Source organism: Entelurus aequoreus, linkage group LG12 (assembly GCF_033978785.1).
Source record: "Entelurus aequoreus isolate RoL-2023_Sb linkage group LG12, RoL_Eaeq_v1.1, whole genome shotgun sequence".
Classification (NCBI taxonomy): Eukaryota; Metazoa; Chordata; class Actinopteri; order Syngnathiformes; family Syngnathidae; genus Entelurus; species Entelurus aequoreus.
In genome coordinates this window covers 51,644,790-51,665,600 of record NC_084742.1, presented here as the reverse complement: position 1 = coordinate 51,665,600, position 20,811 = coordinate 51,644,790, and the positions used below count along the sequence as shown (strand labels likewise).

Genomic DNA, 20,811 nt, shown 5'->3' with positions numbered 1-20,811 from the left:
AAAACTGAAAGAACACAATGAACTCTGACTTTGTCTCAGTCTCTTTACAAAGTCATTAAACTTTAAGCACTTCCTGTTTAGCATTCTAACGCTGGCAGTCTATTAAAAATGTTTGGAAAAGCAACCGATTGGTCCCACAAAATCCGCATACTGCCACGACACATTCATTTATCATCATTCAAATATTACAATTATAATTAAACATGACTTTGACATCTAGGATGTAGATCAGGGGGTGTCCAAACTTTTTCCACTGAGGTCCGCACACTGAAAAATCAAAGCAAGCGGGGGCCATTTTGATATTTTTTACATTTAGGCCTCCACTCATGCTTGATCCCAGGGACCCCAAAGGGTTTTGGTTTAAAAAAATATATAAAAAATGTGTCATTATTTAGTATTATTATGTTTATTATTATTCAAGTTTTAAATCTCTATATCAACACTAGGTATATCTATCTGTCAATATAACGTTTTTAAAGATTTAAGTTGTATGCTCTTTTTGTCAAAGAAAACCCTGTTTTTTTATGGAAAAAAGACAAAATATGCAATATTTTCACCCAATAAAATTGTTAAGTAGAATATTTGAGATTATATAATAATGGGAGCCTTAAAAAATGTCAATAACTCATAACACCATTGATTTTAATTTGTTATTATTTTTTGAGCAATGACACTTAAAAACAAATCCCTTTAAAATTATTGGGGATCCAAAAGGGTCCTACTCATTAAAGTGTTAAAAAATAAATTATAATTTTTTTTTACTGTTTACTTTTAACACAATAATCTCAAGATGAACTTCAGATCTATCCGTCAATTACAGTTTTTTATGTGTTTTTGTTTGTTCGTTTTAGGCCCTTCTTTAAAAAAAAACAGCTCAGTTTTTTATATGGCAAACACAAAATATGCAACATTTTCCCCAAAAAATATCTCAAAGTGGAATATTTAATGTGACGTAATTGGAGCCTTGAATAGGTCAGTAATTCATGACACTGATTTTGATTCATATTGTTTTTTAAAGAAAGAAACAGCCTGCATGGCAACTTTGTGTTATTAGAGTAAACATTGCAACATTTTCTTGTTACATTTCACCTGTTTGGTCTTTTATACCACTTTATATGTTTTTTTATTTTTTTTAATCGTATTTTTAAAATGTGCCGTGGGGCCGTTAAAAAATGACCTGCGGGCCACAAATGGCCCCTGGGCCGCACTTTGGACACCCCTGATGTAGATTATCTATATCTGCTGTACAGATTTACTTCACAAAAGAGAAATGTGGGATATTTCTCTTGTTGCCTTATTTGTATTTGACTTTATATAAATGTATATAAATGTTTGGTGCAGCCGGATGGGATAGAAAGAGAATGGGATAGAAAGAGAAAAAGGGAGGACAGAGGGGGAAATTGCAAAGACAAAAGGGGGATAGGACAGAGACAACAACAACAACAATAACAACAACAGAACACCATCAGAAAATACGACATGTACAAATATGAGGTAACACTTTAGTATGGGGAACATATTCCCCATTAGTTACTTATTAAAGTAACAAAGACTTAATTTAGAGTTATTTGGACACGAGGGGAACATATAAGGCAGGGGTGTCCAAAGTGCGGCCCGGGGGCCATTTGCGGACCGCAGGTCATTTTTTAACGGCCCCACGGCACATTTTAAAAATACGATTGAAAAATATAAAAAACATTAAAAGTGGTATTTAAAGAGCAAACAGGTGAAATGTAACAAGAAAATGTTGCAATGTTTACTCTAATCACACAAAGCTGCAATGAAGGCTGTTTCTTTCTTTAAAAAATAATAATGAATCAAAATCAATGTCATTATGAATTATTGACCTATTCAAGGCTCCAATTACGTCACATTAAATATTTTGAGATATTTTTTGGGGAAAATGTTGCATATTTTGTGTTTGCCATGTAAAAAAACAAGCTGTTTTTTTTAAAGAAGGGCCTAAAACGAACAAACAAAAAACATAAACAACAATAAAACTTATAATTGACAGATAGATCTGAAGTTGATCTCGAGATTATTGTGTTAAAAGTAAACAGTAAAAAAAAAAAATTATAATTTATTTTTTAACACTTTAATGAGTAGGACCCTTTTGGATCCCCTACAATTTTAGTATAATTAGTTTTTAAGTGTCATTGCTCAAAAAATAATAATGAATTAAAATCAATGGTGTTATGAGTTATTGACCTTTTAATGCTCCAATTATTATATAATCTCAAATATCCCACTTAAAAATGTTATTTTATTGTTTTTTTCATTAAATAAAAGGGTTTTCTTTGACAACAAGAGCATACAACTTAAATCTTTAAAAACGTTCTATTGACAGATAGACCTAATGTTGATCTAGAGATTTAAAAACTTGAATAATAACACAAATAATAATACTGAATAATTTTTTATATTTTTTGGACCAAAACCCTTTGGGGTCCCCGGGATCAAGCCTGAGTGGAAGCCTAAATGTATATTTTTTATACATATATTGTATTGGTTTTTAAAATAAAAAATATCAAAATGGCCCCTGCTAGCTTTGATTTTTCAATGTGCGGCCCTCAGTGGAAAAAGTTTGGACACCCCTAATATAAGGGTTAGGGTTAAGGTTAGGGTTACTAATAAGCAATAATTCTGAGGTTATTGAGGGAAGACTCTTAGTTAATGGCTTACTGGTTGCATAATAAGGCCATGCAGAATAAGGCATTAATAAGTACTTAATAATTACTAATTAAGAGCCAATATGTTACTAATTTGCATGTTAATAAGCAACTAATTAATGGTGAATATGTGTTCCCCATACTAAAGTGTTACCAAAGATGATAGTAAAAGTGATAGCAAAGAAGCAGTTAGTGAAGTAAATATTAATAACACAGAAATGACAATTAACATTATTACACTACAAAAGGAGCAATACAAATACCAATAGAAAAAGCACTATTGATAATGAATAATAACAATAATTACCTCCATTATCAACAATACAATTGTTTCAAATGCAACAATACATATATGTAATGATAACTTGAAATACAAAAGAAAGCAGATAAATGGAGGGTAAGAAAGAGAAGCGAACTGTAATAACCTTGTAGATTGTTATAGTACAATTAGGTTAAGTTTTGTCAGTGTGCCGTGTCTTACCCAGGTTCCCCGACGGCGGGGGTCAGCAACCCAAAATGTTGAAAGAGCCATATTGGACCAACAATACAAAAAACACATCTGTCTGGAGCCGAAAGAAATGAAAAGCTGTATATACTGTATGTCTTATAATGAAGGCAACACATGACGTAAGTGTCTATATTAGCTATATTAGCCTACTATCAAAATGACTATGTGTCGCAGGCTGAAGCAAATCTTCGTTGACAGAAATGTTGAAATGTAATATTTATTCTACACATTTTTACAACATTAGAAACCATTAGTAAACCAGAGGCTACTCAGAAGGTGAGATAACTCCTGGAAATGACTGGCTTTTAATGGCCAAAGGTATAGATGTGTGTGTCCAAGTTAAAGGAAACAGCAGGCTGTCTTCTTTTAATAGATTTATTACAATCTTTGGCAATAATGTTTGCTGTGGTCTGGAACAACATGGCACACAAACAACTATCAGAAATGAAGCAAATATAATACATAAAGATAATGTGTCAATAGACATGCAAATTAAATCATATACAAAGAGGATACAAGTAAAGCAGTGTTTCCCACACATTCATTTATTTGTGGCGGCCCGCCACGAAAGAATTAAGGCCGCCACAAATAGATATTTTCGGCTTTTTTTTTCTTTTTTTTGTTGTTGTCCTGTCCAGCTTCTCAGGCAAATCATATAGTTGATGTAGATGCCCATATCGGCTGTTCAGATTTACTTTACAAAAGAGAAGTGTAGGATCAAGATTTTTTGAGCTCTTTGTTCAGTGGATCAGATGTTTGATGAAGCTCTGTGTCTATCTACCACCACTACTGTTTTCTGTTTATTTGTTACTGACTGTGGCAGGACACCTCTGCCTCTGTTTCACTTTATGTTGCTGGTAAATAATATGGTTGTAGTAGTAGGCTAAAGTTAAATTATTTAGTATGCACTAATTAAAGGGGCGGAGCTTTAAGAGACATTTTAGCTTTTATATTTTTATAAGATATATTTTTTGTAAGAACCACAATTAATAAATATATTTCAGTGAATAACTTATAGTTCAAATCTGTATATAAATATGTACATAAAGTGTTGTAATTATATTGTAAAATGGATGGATGGATGGATGGATGGACGTTTAAAACAAAACTGTTATTATTAATTAGTAAGTCTACATTTTTTGAGCCTTTTTAGAGAAAATCATATCATTGTAGTAAATGATGCAAATTACTCGATGATGTCATGGTGACCACGCCCATAGCCACGCCCCCACCGCCACAGGTATCTTGGCAGTTTATGGGAAACACTGTAAAGGATATTAAATTATCTCAAATATACCTACAAATGAGGCATAATGATGCAATATGTACATACAGCTAGCCGAAATAGCATGTTAGCATTGTTTAGCTTGCAGTCATGCACTGACCAAATAAACCTGTTTAGCACTCCAAGTCAATGGCATCAACAAAGCTCACCTTTGTGCATTCACGCACAGTATAAAACTTGTGGTGGACAAAATGAGACAAAGAAGGAGTGGAAGATTTTTCATGTAAACAAACTGTTGCGTCACAGTCCACACTATGGTGAGTTGTATGTATGTACCGTGAGTGTGTATGTACGTACTGTATTTGTGTATGTATGTGAGAGCATAGGTACCTATGTGTGTGCGTATGTATGTATGTATGTATATATACTGTATATGTATACATATATGTATGCATGAATAATTGTGTGTATGTGAGTATATATGTGTAAAATGAATATAAATGATGATGAAATAAATAAATAAACATTTAGCATCACTTCTCCCCTCATTTAAGACTCTTGTTGGCTAAGTGTGGAGATTCACACAAATGCAACCTTTTTATTTGCTACCAAATGTATTTTAATAGCATTTTTAACCTTGTTTTAGTAACTTTCTTTGGCCCCTTGGTGGGTTATTTTGCAGCCGTACCAATATAGTAGTGTTTAACCCTGTAACACCCCTAGTTGTAAAATTACAACGTTACCTTTAACCATCGTGAAAAACAATCTGTTATATATTTTTTATTTTTTTTACCACATTTACATAGTCATTGGGTCCTATTGTTCAGTCTCACAAGGCTATCGGATCGTACATTTGTTTATAAGTCACGCCTTCCGGCCATGAACTCACACAACCTCTCAAGGTTTCCTTCGAACAAAATCTATTTGTTTCATTGGACTGGATTCATCAGATTCAAGTAATTAAAATGTCTTTTATATTTTTTTTGGTTGTTATTACAATGTCTAGAGCAGGGGTCACCAACCTTTTTGAATCCAAGGGCTACTTCTTGGGTACTGATTACTGCGAAGGGCTACCAGTTAGATACACACTTAAATAAATTGCCAGAAGTAGCCAATTTGCTCAATTTACCTTTAACTCTGTTATTATTAATAATTAATGATATTTATCTTTGTGGAAACACTGATCATCTTAATGATTTCTCACAATAAATATATATAGAAACAGATCAATATCAATATGCAACACTTTATTTTTATATTTTCTCTAAGTGCACATTTTTCAAATTGAACATTTTCAAATGATCACTTCAAAGACAGTCTTGTGAAATCACAATATCCCATTTTAACTAGCTAGCCACTAACATTTTTTTTAACAAATCATGAATTACTTTGCACCATGTTTGTACAAATAATAACTCATGTAAAATACAAAAGTAAACTCTCAAATTTTTAAATCATGTCACACTTTGAACTGGACACCAAATCTGTTATCTGTTTCTTTGTCAGTTAGTGGGAAGCCTGGCATTGCATGCTGTTAACTAGTGTGTTGTACTCTGGTGTGTAACTTGACACTGCAACTCTGAGTGAGCCTTGCAGATGTGCATCAGTGAGGCGTGTTCTGTGTTTGTTCTTGATGAAGTTCATGTCAGAAAAGGCTGATTCACAAAGATAAGATTTTTCCTCATTGTTTGCGGAACCTTCTTAATCTTTTGGACATATTTTCACAGCAATCTGGCCTTAAGCTTAATTATGATAAATGTAAAATGTTAAGGATCGGAAATCTAAAGGGAACGTCCTTTCGAATTGAATGCAAAGTGCCTGTTTTGTGGACAGATGGACCAGTTAACATACTTGGTGTTGTTGTCCCAGAAAATCTGGAAGATCTAGGCTCAGTAAATTATGATAATCGACTAAGAAAGCTGGACAAAATTATGCAATTATGGAAAGGGAAATCCCTAACCTTGTATGGTAAAATGTCTATTGCCAACTCGTTAATTATTCCTCAATTTATTTATTTGTTTTTGTCATTACCAGCTCCATCACAAAACTTTTTTAAGATTTATGAGCGGAGGGTCTTCGATTTTGTCTGGAACGGCAAACCAGAAAAGATTAAAAGAAAGGTTTTGTACAAAGAGTATGAATATGGGGGCCGGAACTTCTCAACTTTGAAGCTATGTGTCTGTCTTTAAAAGCATCAATTGTTCCAAATATGTATTTAAACATTGAGTGGTGCACAAATGTCCTGTTGGACAAAAAACATGTACTGTATCAAAAGAAATTGTATCCTTTTTTACAAGTGATCCCCTCCCAGAGAGTCTGCTGGGAAACATGGCGGGGTTCATAAAGGAAACAATCCACTCATAGTGGTGTTTTCAATTTTATGTGCCAGAAAAAAGAGACGATATTTTGCAGCAGTTAATATGGATGAACTCTAATATTGTAATAGATGGAAAGCCTTTCTTTTGGAAAAATGTGTTTGAAAGAGGAATAATTTTTGTCAATGATATTATCAATGAGAATGGTAAAATTATGAAGTATGATGAATTTAGAGCTATGTATGGTGATGCTTGCTCAAGCTTTTCATTTTATCAACTAACTGGAGTAATTGGGAAAAGATGGAAACAAATAATTAATTATGGAACTACTAAATTATTAGTTTGTAAACCTCTAATAAGAAATTCTAGTTGGCAAAAAGGAACTAAAATAAATAGAAAAATATATAATTTTTATTTAATAAAGAAATCTTTGAAGGCTGCCTCATACAACACAAATGGAAAATGGGAGGACTTTTTTGACTGCCCGTTGCCATGGGATGCCATATTCAAACTAATCTATAAAACCACTATCGATGTGCAAAATCGTTATTTTCAAATTAAAATTATTTATAACTTCTTACCCACAGGGAAAGTGTTAAAATTATGGAATATGACAGAGTCAGATGATTGCCGAATTTGTTGTCAGGAGCCTGAATCCACCCTGCATTTGTTTTGGTATTGTCATATTGTGTCTTTGTTTTGGGTGGAAGTTGAAAAAATGTGTTTAAGGATTGGTTTGTTTATGAAGCTTAATGTGGTTTCTGTTATTTTAGGAGAGTTCATTGACAATCATGATTTAGTCAATTTAATTATAGTACTCGGTAAAATGTTTATTTTTAAGGCCAAAAACAGATATTCACTTAGTATTACTTTCTTTAAAACATTTATTCAGTATTTTCTAACTTTAGAAAGTTACATGGTTGAAAACGATAATGATGCCAAAAACATTTTAAAAAAAAGATGAGAAGTCCTCAAAGGCTTATTTTGAAAGTATAATTCTGTTTATAGATTATATGATATCTGTTGTTGTGTTCCCTAATTTGAGTGACCTGGACATAATCTGGACTGTACATAAATGCTTATTTTGAAAATGTAATTTTGTTTATAAATTATATGCAATCTGTTGTGTTCCCTAATTTTTTTCTGTGTACATGAATGAAGGTGTGTGTTGCTGAGTCCGACTTGGACATTATCTGGACTGGGCCTGGTTTAAAAAACCCTTTAAACAAATCTAATTTCATTGACAACCTGGTCTGTTGAAGATAAGGCCCTTTTTTAAAAAATAAAATAAAATAAGATAAATAAATAAAAAACATTTTCTTGGATAAAAAAGAAAGTAAAACAATATAAAAATAATTACATAAAAAATAGTAATTAATGAAAATGTTAATGGACCAGCAGCCTATACAATCATGTGTGCTTCAGGGACTGTGTCCCTTGCAGATGTGTTGTCTATGTTGTGGGAACCAGAATATTGGTAGCAGAAAGAAATAACCCCTTTTTTGTGAGTGGGTGTGGATGAGTGTGCATGGGGGGGGGGGGGTGTTTGGGTTGATGCACTGATTGAAAGTGTATCTTGTGTTTTTTTCTATGTAGATTTAATTTAAAAAAAAAAAAAAAAAAAATTAAATTTTTTTTTTTAAATTTTTTTTTTAATTTTTTTTTTTTTTTTAGAATAGGCCCACGGGCGACTCATCTGGTCCTTACGGGCGACCTGGTGCCCGCGGGCACCGCGTTGGTGACCCCTGGTCTAGAGCATGTGCATATGTAGTTATTGTGGAACAGATGCATCAAATTTAATTTAGAGCTTGTTATATAATTGTTGTTGTTATAAACGTTTTTTAAGAGTTTTATCTTGTTTCATATTTTTTTATATTTGTAATAAATGACTTCATAAAAATATAACTAATGTGTGATTATTATTAGTGGTGTATACTGTACCGTTATGGGGCTAAGTAAGCAATCAACCCTGCAAATTAACCCTTAGTTGTTCAGACAACGTGAGTACAAATACAGAAATTCTGCTCCCATCAAAGCCCAAGGTTGCAATATTTCTCTAAAAACATACATAAACATTTTTTTTTTTTAACTCTTCAATTTCTGCATCAAATGCCTCCTACAACAACATCTGAAAGGTCAATTTTTTTTTTTTAATGTTTTTCTATATTTGGGTCTTACAGGGTTAAGCTCTTGATTCTGAAAAATAATACGTTAGCAAACGGACTGGTGTCACTAACATTTCTTAGACCCTTATTTTGTTTAGGGTAACGAGCAACACTTTTTATTGTGAAGGCGGGAAGTGTGTTAGTCTATAGACTTTTAGCTGTTGGACTCCTTGTATTGCTACAGCTTCACTTTCTGTTTAGCTTCATGCCAGCGCACCCGTTTCTATTTCGAAGACTATTTCGGTTCACCTGTTGGTGTTTGCCAGCGTTGGATTAATGCCTTTTTGTTTCTGCCATTTGTTGCTCTCTACATAAAGAATGTAATTATTTGACCGACACGCTGCCTTTTGTCTCTGCATCTGAGGAACACCATTCTGAAAATAATACCTGATCCTACCTTTTCTTGTGTTTCCTCAAGACTGAGCCGAAATATCACTACGGCACTGTCTTTTTCGTCAGTTTAGCAGCCGGACGTTTGTTCCGAAGTAAAGAAAAGTATGGCGGTGGCTTGGATTTGCGGCAACAGGCGTGGAACAAGCGACTGCACACTGCAAAGTTTGTTTCAAAAAGGCAGGAGCACAACAAACAAAGAGGAATGCATTCGAGTGGGAGGAATGTAACTCTTTACAAGGCAATATGTATTATTTATCCACTTACTCGAGCCATCTCAATGTTGGACTTTATTATTTATTTGCATACAATGTACAATTCTACATGTTTGTTGATGGAAGCATTTTATTCAAGGGAACATTTTTAAGTTTGCACTTTGTTGATCTCAATATTGGAGTTCATTTGTATACAAACTACAATGCTACATTTTTGTTTGCAGAAGTAATTTATTCAAGACAAAAGATTTGCCTCCCAGAGGAAGCTTTTAATTTCTTTTTTCCACAATTATTTTATTCACAGTGCAATTTATATTTCTTATAATAAGAAAAATTCATAAAAAGTCAAATGTAAAACGCAGTGTATGTTCATGTCATGTATTGCTGTAAATAGCAGCATTGTTTGTAGGGCTGTGAGTCTTTGGGCACCACTCGATTCAATTTGGTTTGATTCTTAGTGGTAACGATTCGATTCTGAATGGATTCTCGATTCAAAGCGATTCTTGATTAAAAATCTATACTTTTTTAAATAACGTTGGATGCCAGTTCTATGGTTAACTCCATTCCTGCATAAAATAAACAGTTCTGATCAATTTCTATTTTTCTTCAAAGAAAACTGGTTTTGTTGAATAAAATTCTCCCCAAACATTTAATAAAGTCAAATACAAATAAGGCACCAAGAGAAGTATCCAACACGTCTAGTTTCTAAAGTAAATCTGTACAGCAGATATAGATCATCTACATCAACAATATGATTTGTCTGACTGGCTCGACAGGACAGATTGGGGAAACTAAAATTAATTTAAAACTTTTAAATTTTTGACTTGTTATAATTGATAAAAAAAATCGTTAGAAATAAGAATCACAATTGATCTAAAAATGTATTTATTTTTTACACCACTAATTGTTTGTCCCCTTTCAAACTACTAGTTTTCGGTCCGTGTACCTTCCGTTAATTGTATTTCCGATTCTTAAACGCAAATCCAAAAACAAAATTAGGGCGAATTTTCTATTTTTATTATACACGGCAGATTTTAAAACAAACAATAAAGGGTAGATTTTCATTAAAATATTGCCATAAAATTGGATTTTGTGGTGTTTTCTTTTTATGGATTTTTATTTTTCCAGACAAACACAAAAATCGAATAAAAGTTCATCCAAAATGCAAAAATGTGTGATGACAAATTGAACCGGAAGCAGTATTTTAGCTTTTCCTTTGCGCTAAGCATGATTTTATATAACTGTAACATCTTTGTTCAGCAGGAGTCCTATTGTCGTTTGAAAAAAGTCTCATTAAATATTTGTCCAACTTTTGTTTCAGAAATGAAAAAAGAAAAAATGGTCCGAAATTTGTTTTTGGATTTGCATTTAAGAATTGAGAATAGAATGAACGGAAGGGTCCGTGTACCTTCCGTTCATTCTATTTCCAATTCTGAAACGCAAATCAAAAAACAAAATTAGGGCCGTTTTCCGATTTTTATTATTTATGGGAGATTTTAAAACAAACGAAAAAGGGTTTCTTTTCATTAAAATATTGCCATAAAATTTTGCTTTTTTTGCTTTTATGGATTTAAATTTTTCCAGATAAACGCAAAAAAAATTAACAAAAATGTGGGGTTGTCTGTGTCATGACAAATTGAACCGGAAGCAGTATTTTAACTTTTCCTTTGCGTTTAGCATGTTTTTAGCATAACGGTAACATCTTCGTTCAGCAGGAGTCCTATTGAGTCCTATATATAAAAAAGTGTCATTAAATAGTTGTCCAACTTTTGTTTCAGAAATGAAAATAGAAAAAATGGTCCGAAACTTGTTTTTTTAGGACTTGTGCTGAACAAAGATGTTACCGTTGTGCTAAAAACATGCTAAACGCAAAGGAAAGGCTAAAATACTCCTTCCGGTTCAATTTGTCATCACACAGATAACCACGCATTTTAGCAATTTTTTTTAAATTTTTGTGTTTATCTGGAAAAATAAAAATCCATAAAAGGAAAACAGCACAAAATCCAATTTCATGGCAATATTTTAATGAAAATCAACCCATTTTTGTTTGTTTTAAAATCTGCCATATATAACACACATTTAAAAACGAACCTAATTTTATTTTTTGATTTGCGTTTCAGAATTGGAAACAGAATGAACGGAAGGTATATGGACCTACACAGACCCGGAATGTATACGGACCGTTTTCGATCAGATAAAAGCAAAATGTGTTTTGAATTATTCTTGTTATTAGTATGGATTGGTTTCTCTAAAAAATGTAGAAAAAAATTGTAAATCATGAATCAATTTTTTTGTATAAAAAAAACTAATAAAACAAATCTGAGATTTTATTTTTAAGTCACATTGCCCAGGCCCTTTGTCATGGACCAACAAACACATACTGTATGTATTTACTTGATAAACATTGGAACAGGTGAAAAGTAAATAACAATCGCAAATCCAGGCATCGGCACAAGAGAGCAGAAATTAGTGCTAGAAATGCTCACATCAGTACATCCGTCAATGTGTGATGTCACAAATGGCCCACTGTTTAAGAATAATAGTGCAAAACAGAGCGTTCAGAGGCATCCAATACTGCGTACAAGCTTCTGCCCTTACGTATGACGCCTATGATGTGACGCGTTGACATTGTTTAACACGAGTATCCAACATTGTAACAACATTATAAGTCAGAAAAGAGGACATTTATAATAGGACTCCTATAACTAATTTTTTTTTTGCTGAGTCGTTCCTTTTAAAAATAAAAAATAAAAAAAAAGCTTTCTAATGTAAATGGAATGGGTCCTGCAAACAAACATGACGTCACACGCTCTGTAGCATACGCTTACGGAAGTAAACACCTCTTCAAATCGGAGGTCTCCATCCTTTTTTGGTCCCACATCAACCTTAAGAAAGTCAGTGACTTCACTATAAAAGTGGGTGACATTGTTATCACCAGGAAAGATGAGGTCACCTACCTAGGTTCCATTCTAGAGGCCAATCTTTCCTGTGATAAAATGGCAACCAAGGTAATCAAAAAGGTCAACCAACGAACGAGATTTCTCTATAGAATCTCCTCTCTGGTCAACAAAAGCACCATGAAGATTCTAGCGGGAACTCTCGTTCAACCCTTTTTCGATTACGCATGCACCTCCTGGTACCCTAGCACCTCCAAAACCCTCAAATCTAGACTCCAAACATCCCAGAACAAGCTAGTCAGATTACTTCTAGACCTCCACCCCAGATCACACCTCACTCCTACCCACTTCTCCAAAGTGGGCTGGCTCAGGGTGGAGGACAGAGTAAAACAACTTGCACTGAGCCTAGTCTATAAAATCCGCTACACCTCCCTGATACCGAAGTACATGTCAAACTACTTCCTTAACGTAAATGGCCGCCATAACCACAACACCAGGGGGAGCTCCACTAACCACGTTAAACCCAGATTCCGATCTAACAAAGGTCTTAAAGGCCTACTGAAACCCACTACTACCGACAACGCAGTCTGATAGTTTATATATCAATGATGAAATCTTAACATTGCAACACATGCCAATACGGCCGGGTTAGATTAGTAAAGTGCAATTTTAAATTTCCCGCGAAATATCCTGCAAAAAACGTCTCAGTATGATGACGTTTGCGCGTGACGTCACGGATTGTAGCGGACATTTTGGGACACCATTGTGGCCAGCTATTAAGTCGTCTGTTTTCATCGCAAAATTCCACAGTATTCTGGACATCTGTGTTGGTGAATCTTTTGCAATTTGTTTAATGAACAATGGAGATAGCAAAGAACAAAGCTGTAGGTGGGAAGCGGTGTATTAGCGGCCGGCTGCAGCAACACAAACACGTAGCGGCTACGTCGTAGCCGGTGTTTCATTGTTTACATTCCCAAACGATGACAGTCAAGCTTTACCATTGGCCTGTGGAGAACTGGGACAACAGAGACTCTTACCAGGAGGACTTTGAGTTGGGTACGCGCTACCGTGAGTACGCAGCTGCGGCTTCCAAACATTTGATCGCTTGCCCGTACGTGCGTGCCGCTATGTGCATGTCACGTACGTAACTTTGGGGAAATATATGTGCTGTATGAACTTTGGGGAGGTGAACGGTACTTTGGGCTGTGGGATTGAGTGTGTTTTGCGGGTGTTTGATTTGTATTGGTGGGTTATATGGACGGGTGGGGGGAGGTGTTTGTTATGCGGGATTCATTTGTGGCATATTAAATATAAGCCTGGTTGTGTTGTGGCTAATAGAGTATATATATGTCTTGTGTTTATTTACTGTTTTAGTCATTCCCAGGTGAATATCAGGTCCCACCCGCCTCTCACAGCATCTTCCCTATCTGAATCGCTTCCACTGCCCTCTAGTCCTTCACTCTCACTTTCCTCATCCACAAATCTTTCTTTCTCGCTCAAATAAATGGGGAAATTGTCGCTTTCTCGGTCCGAATCGCTCTCGCTGCTTGTGGCCATGATTGTAAACAATGTGCAGATGTGAGGAGCTCCACAACCTGTGACGTCACGCTACTTCCGGTACAGGCAAGGCTTTTTTATCAGCGACCAAAAGTTGCGAACATTATCGTCGATGTTCTCTACTAAATCCTTTCAGCAAAAATATGGCAATATCGCGAAATGATTAAGTATGACACATAGAATGGATCTGCTATCCCCGTTTAAATGAGAAAATCTCATTTCAGTAGGCCTTTAAGGCATTCTCTTTCTATGCCACATCAATATGGAATGCACTACCAACAGGTGTAAAAGAAAGGGCATCTCTATCTTCCTTCAAAACCGCACTAAAGGAACACCTCCAGGCAACTTCAACCCTAAACTAACACCCTCCCTTCCACATCCTACCACCCTGGATTGTAAATAATCAAATGAAAATAATCAAATGTAAATACTTATTCTTATGCTTTCTGATCTCTCTCTCTATGTCCACTACTTGCTATATATATCCTACCAAGTCAGTCCTACACTGTTCCAATGTCCATTTCTCTGATGATGCAATTGTTGATGACTGAAATGTTGATATCAACCAAACCTACCCCCCACCCCCTCCACATCCCACACTCATAATGTAAATAATTCAATGTATATACTCTGATGATTATCTTGTGTGATGACTGTATTATGATGATAGTATATATTTGTATCATGAATCAATTTGTTGTTACAATTTAAGTGGACCTTGACTTAAACAAGTTGAAAAACTTGTTCGGGTGTTACCATTTAGTGGTCAATTGCACGGAATATGTACTGTACTGTGCAATCTACTAATAAAAGTTTCAATCAATCAATCAATCACTCCTGGCGCATTTTTGACAATTTTAAGGATTTTGTGCAACCGGAGTGAACAAAACAAAAAAAACAACAACAGTCAACTTAATTGTCAATTCTAAAACAGTTAGCTCCATCTTTAGACACTTCTTCCACACCCGTCCTTGCACGCTACACCGCTACAACAAAGATGACGGAGAAAAGACGCTGCCGAAGGTGAGCCACGTAAATAAGACCGCCCACAAAACGGTGCGTCCTGAAGCGACTGTCAGAAAGCGGCTTGAAGATGATCTGTAAAACATCATCTATGCAACATTTTTACCAAAGAACCACCATTACATGTTATGTAGACCACAAGATAGTGTTTTACATTTAGAAAAAAATAATAATAATATGACTCCTTTAAAGGCCTACTGAAATTTTTTTTTTTTATTTAAACGGGAATAGCAGATCCATTCTATGTGTCATACTTGATCATTTCGCGATATTGCCATATTTTTGCTGAAAGGACTTAATAGAGAAAATCGACGATAAAGTTCGCAACTTTTGGTCTCTGATAAAAAAAAAGCCTTGCCCCTACCGGAAGTAGCGTGACGTTGTCAGTTGTTCACTTCCTCATATTTTCCTATTTTTTTTAACGCAGCTAGAGCTATTCGGACCGAGAAAGCGACGATTACCCCATTAATTTGAGCGAGGATGAAAGATTCGTGGATGAGGAACGTTAGAGTGACGGACTAGAATGCAGTGAAATACATATCTTCTTTCGCTCTGACCGTAACTTAGGTACAAGCTGGCTCATTGGATTCCACACTCTCTCCTTTTTCTATTGTGGATTACGGATTTGTATTTTAAACCACCTCGGATACTATATCCTCTTGAAAATGAGAGTTGAGAACGCAAAATGGACATTCACAGTGACTTTTATCTCCACGACAATACATCGACGAAGCACTTTAGCTACTGAGCTAACGTGATAGCATCTGTCTCAAATGCAGATAGAAACAAAATAAATAAATCCCTGACTGGAAGGATAGACAGAAGATCAACAATACTATTAAACCATGTACATGTAACTACACGGTTAATGCTTTCCAGCCTGGCGAAGCTTAACAATGCTGTTGCTAACGACGCTGAAGCTAACTTAGCAACTTAGCAACCGGACCTCACAGAGCTATGATAAAAACATTAGCGCTCCACCTACGCCAGCCAGCCCTCATCTGCTCATCAACACCCGTGCTCACCTGCGTTCCAGCGATCGACGGCGCGACGAAGGACTTCACCCCAACACAGATGCGAAGGCAGCTAGCATCGGCTGGCGCGTCTGCTATCCAAGTAAGTCCTTCTTGATGTGTTGCTGCAGACAGCCGCTAATACACCGATCCCACCTACAACTTTCTTCTTTGCAATCGCCATTGTTCATTAAACAAATTGCAAAAGATTCACCAACACAGATGTCCAGAATACTGTGGAATTTTGAGATGAAAACAGAGCTTTTTTTATTGGATTCAATGGGCTACCGATACTCCTGTTTCACTGGCTACGTCACGCGCATACGTCATCATCCAAAGGCGTTTTCAACCGGAAGTTTAGCGGGAAATTTAAAATTGCACTTTATAAGTTGGCATGTGTTGCAATGTTAAGATTTCATCATTGATATATAAACTATCAGACTGCGTGGTCGGTAGTAGTGGGTTTTAGTAGGCCTTTAATGCGCCCTATAATCCGATGCACCTTATATATGAAACAAGATCACAAATAGACCATTCATCGGCAGTGCGCCTTATAATCCGGTGCGCCCTATGGTCCAGAAAATACGGTATGTATAAGTGGAACTATCACAAAACTTCCGTTTAAATGATGGATTATCGATGACTTGAAATATAAACATCTTTCATCGCTCCCTTGAGTGAGTCGTGGTTTATATCTTGTGAAGAAGAAGAAAAAAACCGTGTGGACTCCCTTTGGCGTTTGTGGTATGGATGGGACAAAGTGAGATAAAGACTTCAAAAGTGTCCCTCCATACAAACATGCAGAACTCTGACTAAAGACAAATATGCAAATAAAGAATTTCCACCTTTCAGTGCACTCGGGTTGGTGGAAAACTGCTTAGTCTCCAGTAAGTTTAGAGTTCATGTTGAACCCCTTTAGTGAGGTTAATGTTCTGTTACATTTTATAGGAAATGTTTAGGCATATCTGTTTAAAAGGGGAACACCAATGCTTCTATTTACATGCAAAATATAAATTTTTTGTTACGTTACTAGCAAATAAATGTGATCTACTTGAGAATCACAAGATGCCCTGTTTTCTGACAAAGTTTCAAAGAGTGTCAGTGGTTGGCAGACACTTAAAAACAAATACACTTGTTGTATAATTGCTGCTAAATATAACTTTGAAATTTATTTTTATTTGTTTTGGTTTCACCACAGCAGGATCACCATATCAGGATATTATTACAGAAAAACATGTTTTATTGTCATTTATGAGATGGAGTATGTTGAAAACTACAAAACACAAAACTAGTGAAGTTGGCACGTTGTGTAAATGGTAAATAAAAACAGAATACAATGATTTGCAAATCCTATTCAACTTATATTCAATTGAATAGACTGCAAAACAAGATATTTATTGTTGGAACTGAGAAACTTTTTTTTTTTGCAAATAATCATTAACTTAGAATTTAATGGCAGCAACACATTGCAAAAAAGTTGGCATAGAGCATTTTTTACCACTGTGTTACATGGCCTTTCCTTTTAACAACACTCAGTAAACGTTTGGGAACTGAGGAGACACATTTTTGAAGCTTTTCAGGTGGAATTCTTTCCCATTCTTGCTTGATGTACAGCTTAAGTTGTTCAACAGCCTAGGATCTCTGTTGTGATATTTTAGGCTTCATATTTTCAATGGGAGACAGGTCTGGACTACAGGCAGGCCAGTCTAGTACCCGCACTCTTTTACTATGAAGCCACGCTGTTGTAACACGTGGCTTGGCATTGTCTTGCTGAAATAAGCAGGGGCGTCCATGATAACGTTGCTTGGATGGCAACATACGTTGCTCAAAAACCTGTACATACCTTTCAGCATTAATGGTGCCTTCACAGATGTGTAAGTTACCCATGTCTTGGGCACTAATACACCTCCATACCATCACAGATGCTGGCTTTTCAACTTCGCGCCTATAACAATCCGGATTAGTTCTTTTCTTCTTTGTTCCGGAGGGCACAACGTCCAAAGTTTCCAAAAACAATTTGAAATGTGGACTCGTCAGACCACAGAACACTTTTACACTTTGCATCAGTCCATCTTAGATGAGCTTGGGCCAAGTGAAGCGTTTCTGGGTGTTGTTGATAAATGGCTTTCACTTTGCATAGTAGAGTTTTAACTTTAACTTACAGATATAGCGACAAACTGTAGTTACTGACAGTGGTTTTCTGAAGTGTTCCTGAGATCATGTGGTGATATCCTTTACACACTGATGACGATTTTTTTTATGCAGTACCGCCTGAAAGATCCAAGGTCACAGGCATTCAATGTTACGTGCAGTGATTTCTCCAGATTCTCTGAACCTTTTGATGATATTACAGACCATGGATGGTGAAATCCCTAAATTAGCTCGTTGAGAAATGTTGTTTTTAAACTGTTCGACAGTTTGCTCACGCATTTGTTGACAAAGTGGTGACCCTCGCCTCAACCTTGTTTGTGAATGACTGAGCATTTCATGGAAGCTGCTTTTATATCCAATCATTTCAAACGTTAAGTATCTTGTCTTTGCAGTCTATTCAGTTGAATATAGGTTGAAAAGGATTTGCAAATCATTGTATTCCTTTTTTAATTACAATTTACACAACGTGCCAACTTCACTGCTTTTGGGGTTTGTATATTTCTACAACTATATTTTGGTTTATTTCGTCAGGAAAACTAACGTCAGAACGACTCTACTGCACGCACCCGGGCAAGGCAATGGCGCCTCTCCTTTAGTTGTCCATACTCTCTCTGTACATGACTCTGCCACTAGGGGAACACGGGCTCCATCTAGTGGTAAGGACTTCATCAAATAAAAATGTATTTGATTCATTAGTTCAGTGTTTTATTTTCCGATATTCAAACACAGTGTTACTGGTCAAAATATGTGTAATGTTACAGTGGCCAGAAATATTCCACGAACTTGTTAAACAAAACCTCTTTCTTGTTTATAATGAATACTTAGGCCTACTACACTACTGTATTTTAATGTTGGTCATTATGGTGGTACTTGGAGAGCCAAGTGTTTACTACGGTGGTACTTGGAGAAAAAAGTTTGAGAACCACTGGTCTAAAGCATACCACATCATGGGTACACCTACAGTATCTTCTGGAGGTATACATATATATATATATATATATATATATACCGTATTTTCCGCACTATAAGGCGCACCGGATTATAAGGCGCACCTTCAATGAATGGCATATTTCAAAACTTTGTTCATATATAATCAATCAATCAATCAATCAGCTTTATTTGTCCATTCTTACATGTACAAGACACATAAGAACTGAAATTACATTTTCGGCACAATCCCGCTAAGAGCAGACATACGTTACAGGGAGACAAGACGGGACCGCCAACGGATCAGCCTCACTTAGGCGCTCCTTAAAAAGGTGGGAAAAAGGTGACATTGGGGAAGGGGGGAAGTAAAAAAAATATCAGTCTGAGGCTGGACCCTCAGGAATGGTCCAGACTGAGTCCGAGGAAAAAAACCTCACATAGCATGGCACACATAAACATAGTACATGTAATCACAACAACTCGCAACAGAGTCATCCAACAGGACTTTGGAGGCCGGCAGCTGCTGTTGAGCGCTGCTCAGCCCCCACAACCCCGGAGGAATTAAGCAGTGGTGAAGGCGTTGATTTGGGGAGGGGTGTGTGCGTGCATGTATGCCCAATTAACTTGGGTGAGATGTTGGAATTGTCTTTATGGGCCGAGGCCGGCCCCAAGAGTTCAAGAGTTCAAGAGTCCGACCCAGGTGCTTTTGAAAAGAAGGGAAAGGTCAAAAGCGTCCATCTTTGAGGAGTCCTCAGGGGAGTGTTTTCAAACAGCCTGTTCCTCAAGGCCATTCGAGGGAGTCAAATCGTAGATTAAGATGTTGTTTTTTCTTCGAGCAGTCAAAACAATGACATTCCTGCTCTGTATGCTGGCTCTGACAATTCCAATTTATTCTTTCTATAACTTCATCAAGATGGAATCTACCTTGCGATTCAAATCAGCAATCGCTCCAGTCTGTGATCCCACAGCACGACCCAATCCTTCCATTGCGTTGAACAGCCTGTTGGCCCCTTGAGTGGCTGCCATCGTCTTCCGAATTTGACGATACACCAGAGCAATGCCCAGCCCAATCAGCAAATGCCCTGCGATCACAGCTCCAAATAGGTAGATGTCTTCCACGTCCTCGATGGAAAGGACTGAGAGGCACATGATTCTCCAAGTATTCCAGGAATCTCTCATGTACCCCGCAGCAATGGTTCCATCAGGGCAGCCAGGCTCCCCCGAACCTCTTTTCCTTGTCGAAAAGACTGTGTCAATTGCGTCGAGAGTCCAGTTGATCAAATTCATTTTGATGTTTAGATTTGAGGACAGCTCAAGAAAAGAGGCTTCAAAATAGTTCAGACAAGACAAAAACAAAGAGAGCAAGCAGGGAAGGAGGGAGCGGAGAAAAATGCGACCGCCCTCACCAGAGGCAAGACAGAAAAAAACATATATATATATATATATATATAAGGCGCACCGGATTATAAGGCGCACCTATGTCAACAAAACAGTCAGATAGGTCAGTCAAACTTTATTAATAGATTACAAACCAGCGTTCTGACAACTCTGTTCACTCCCAAAATGAATAAACAGCTGATTTACTCGTGTTACGTAAATCAAACGTTAGTGCTATCACAATATAGTAACACTCGAAATAGTGCAGAGCAATAACAATATTAATAACTCAACGTTGCTCAAACGTTAATGTCACACAACACAACACACAAAATAAACATGTAAAGCTCACTTTATGAAGTTATTCCTCATTCACGAA

At 36.3% G+C, this 20,811-nt stretch overlaps 1 protein-coding gene across 2 annotated transcripts in view; it reads right to left on the bottom strand.

Moving 5' to 3' along the window:
• The window catches only part of pde5ab (phosphodiesterase 5A, cGMP-specific, b), a 184,894-nt gene that overhangs the window by 132,209 nt on the left and 31,874 nt on the right, over window positions 1-20,811 (bottom strand). The window lies entirely within an intron of this gene.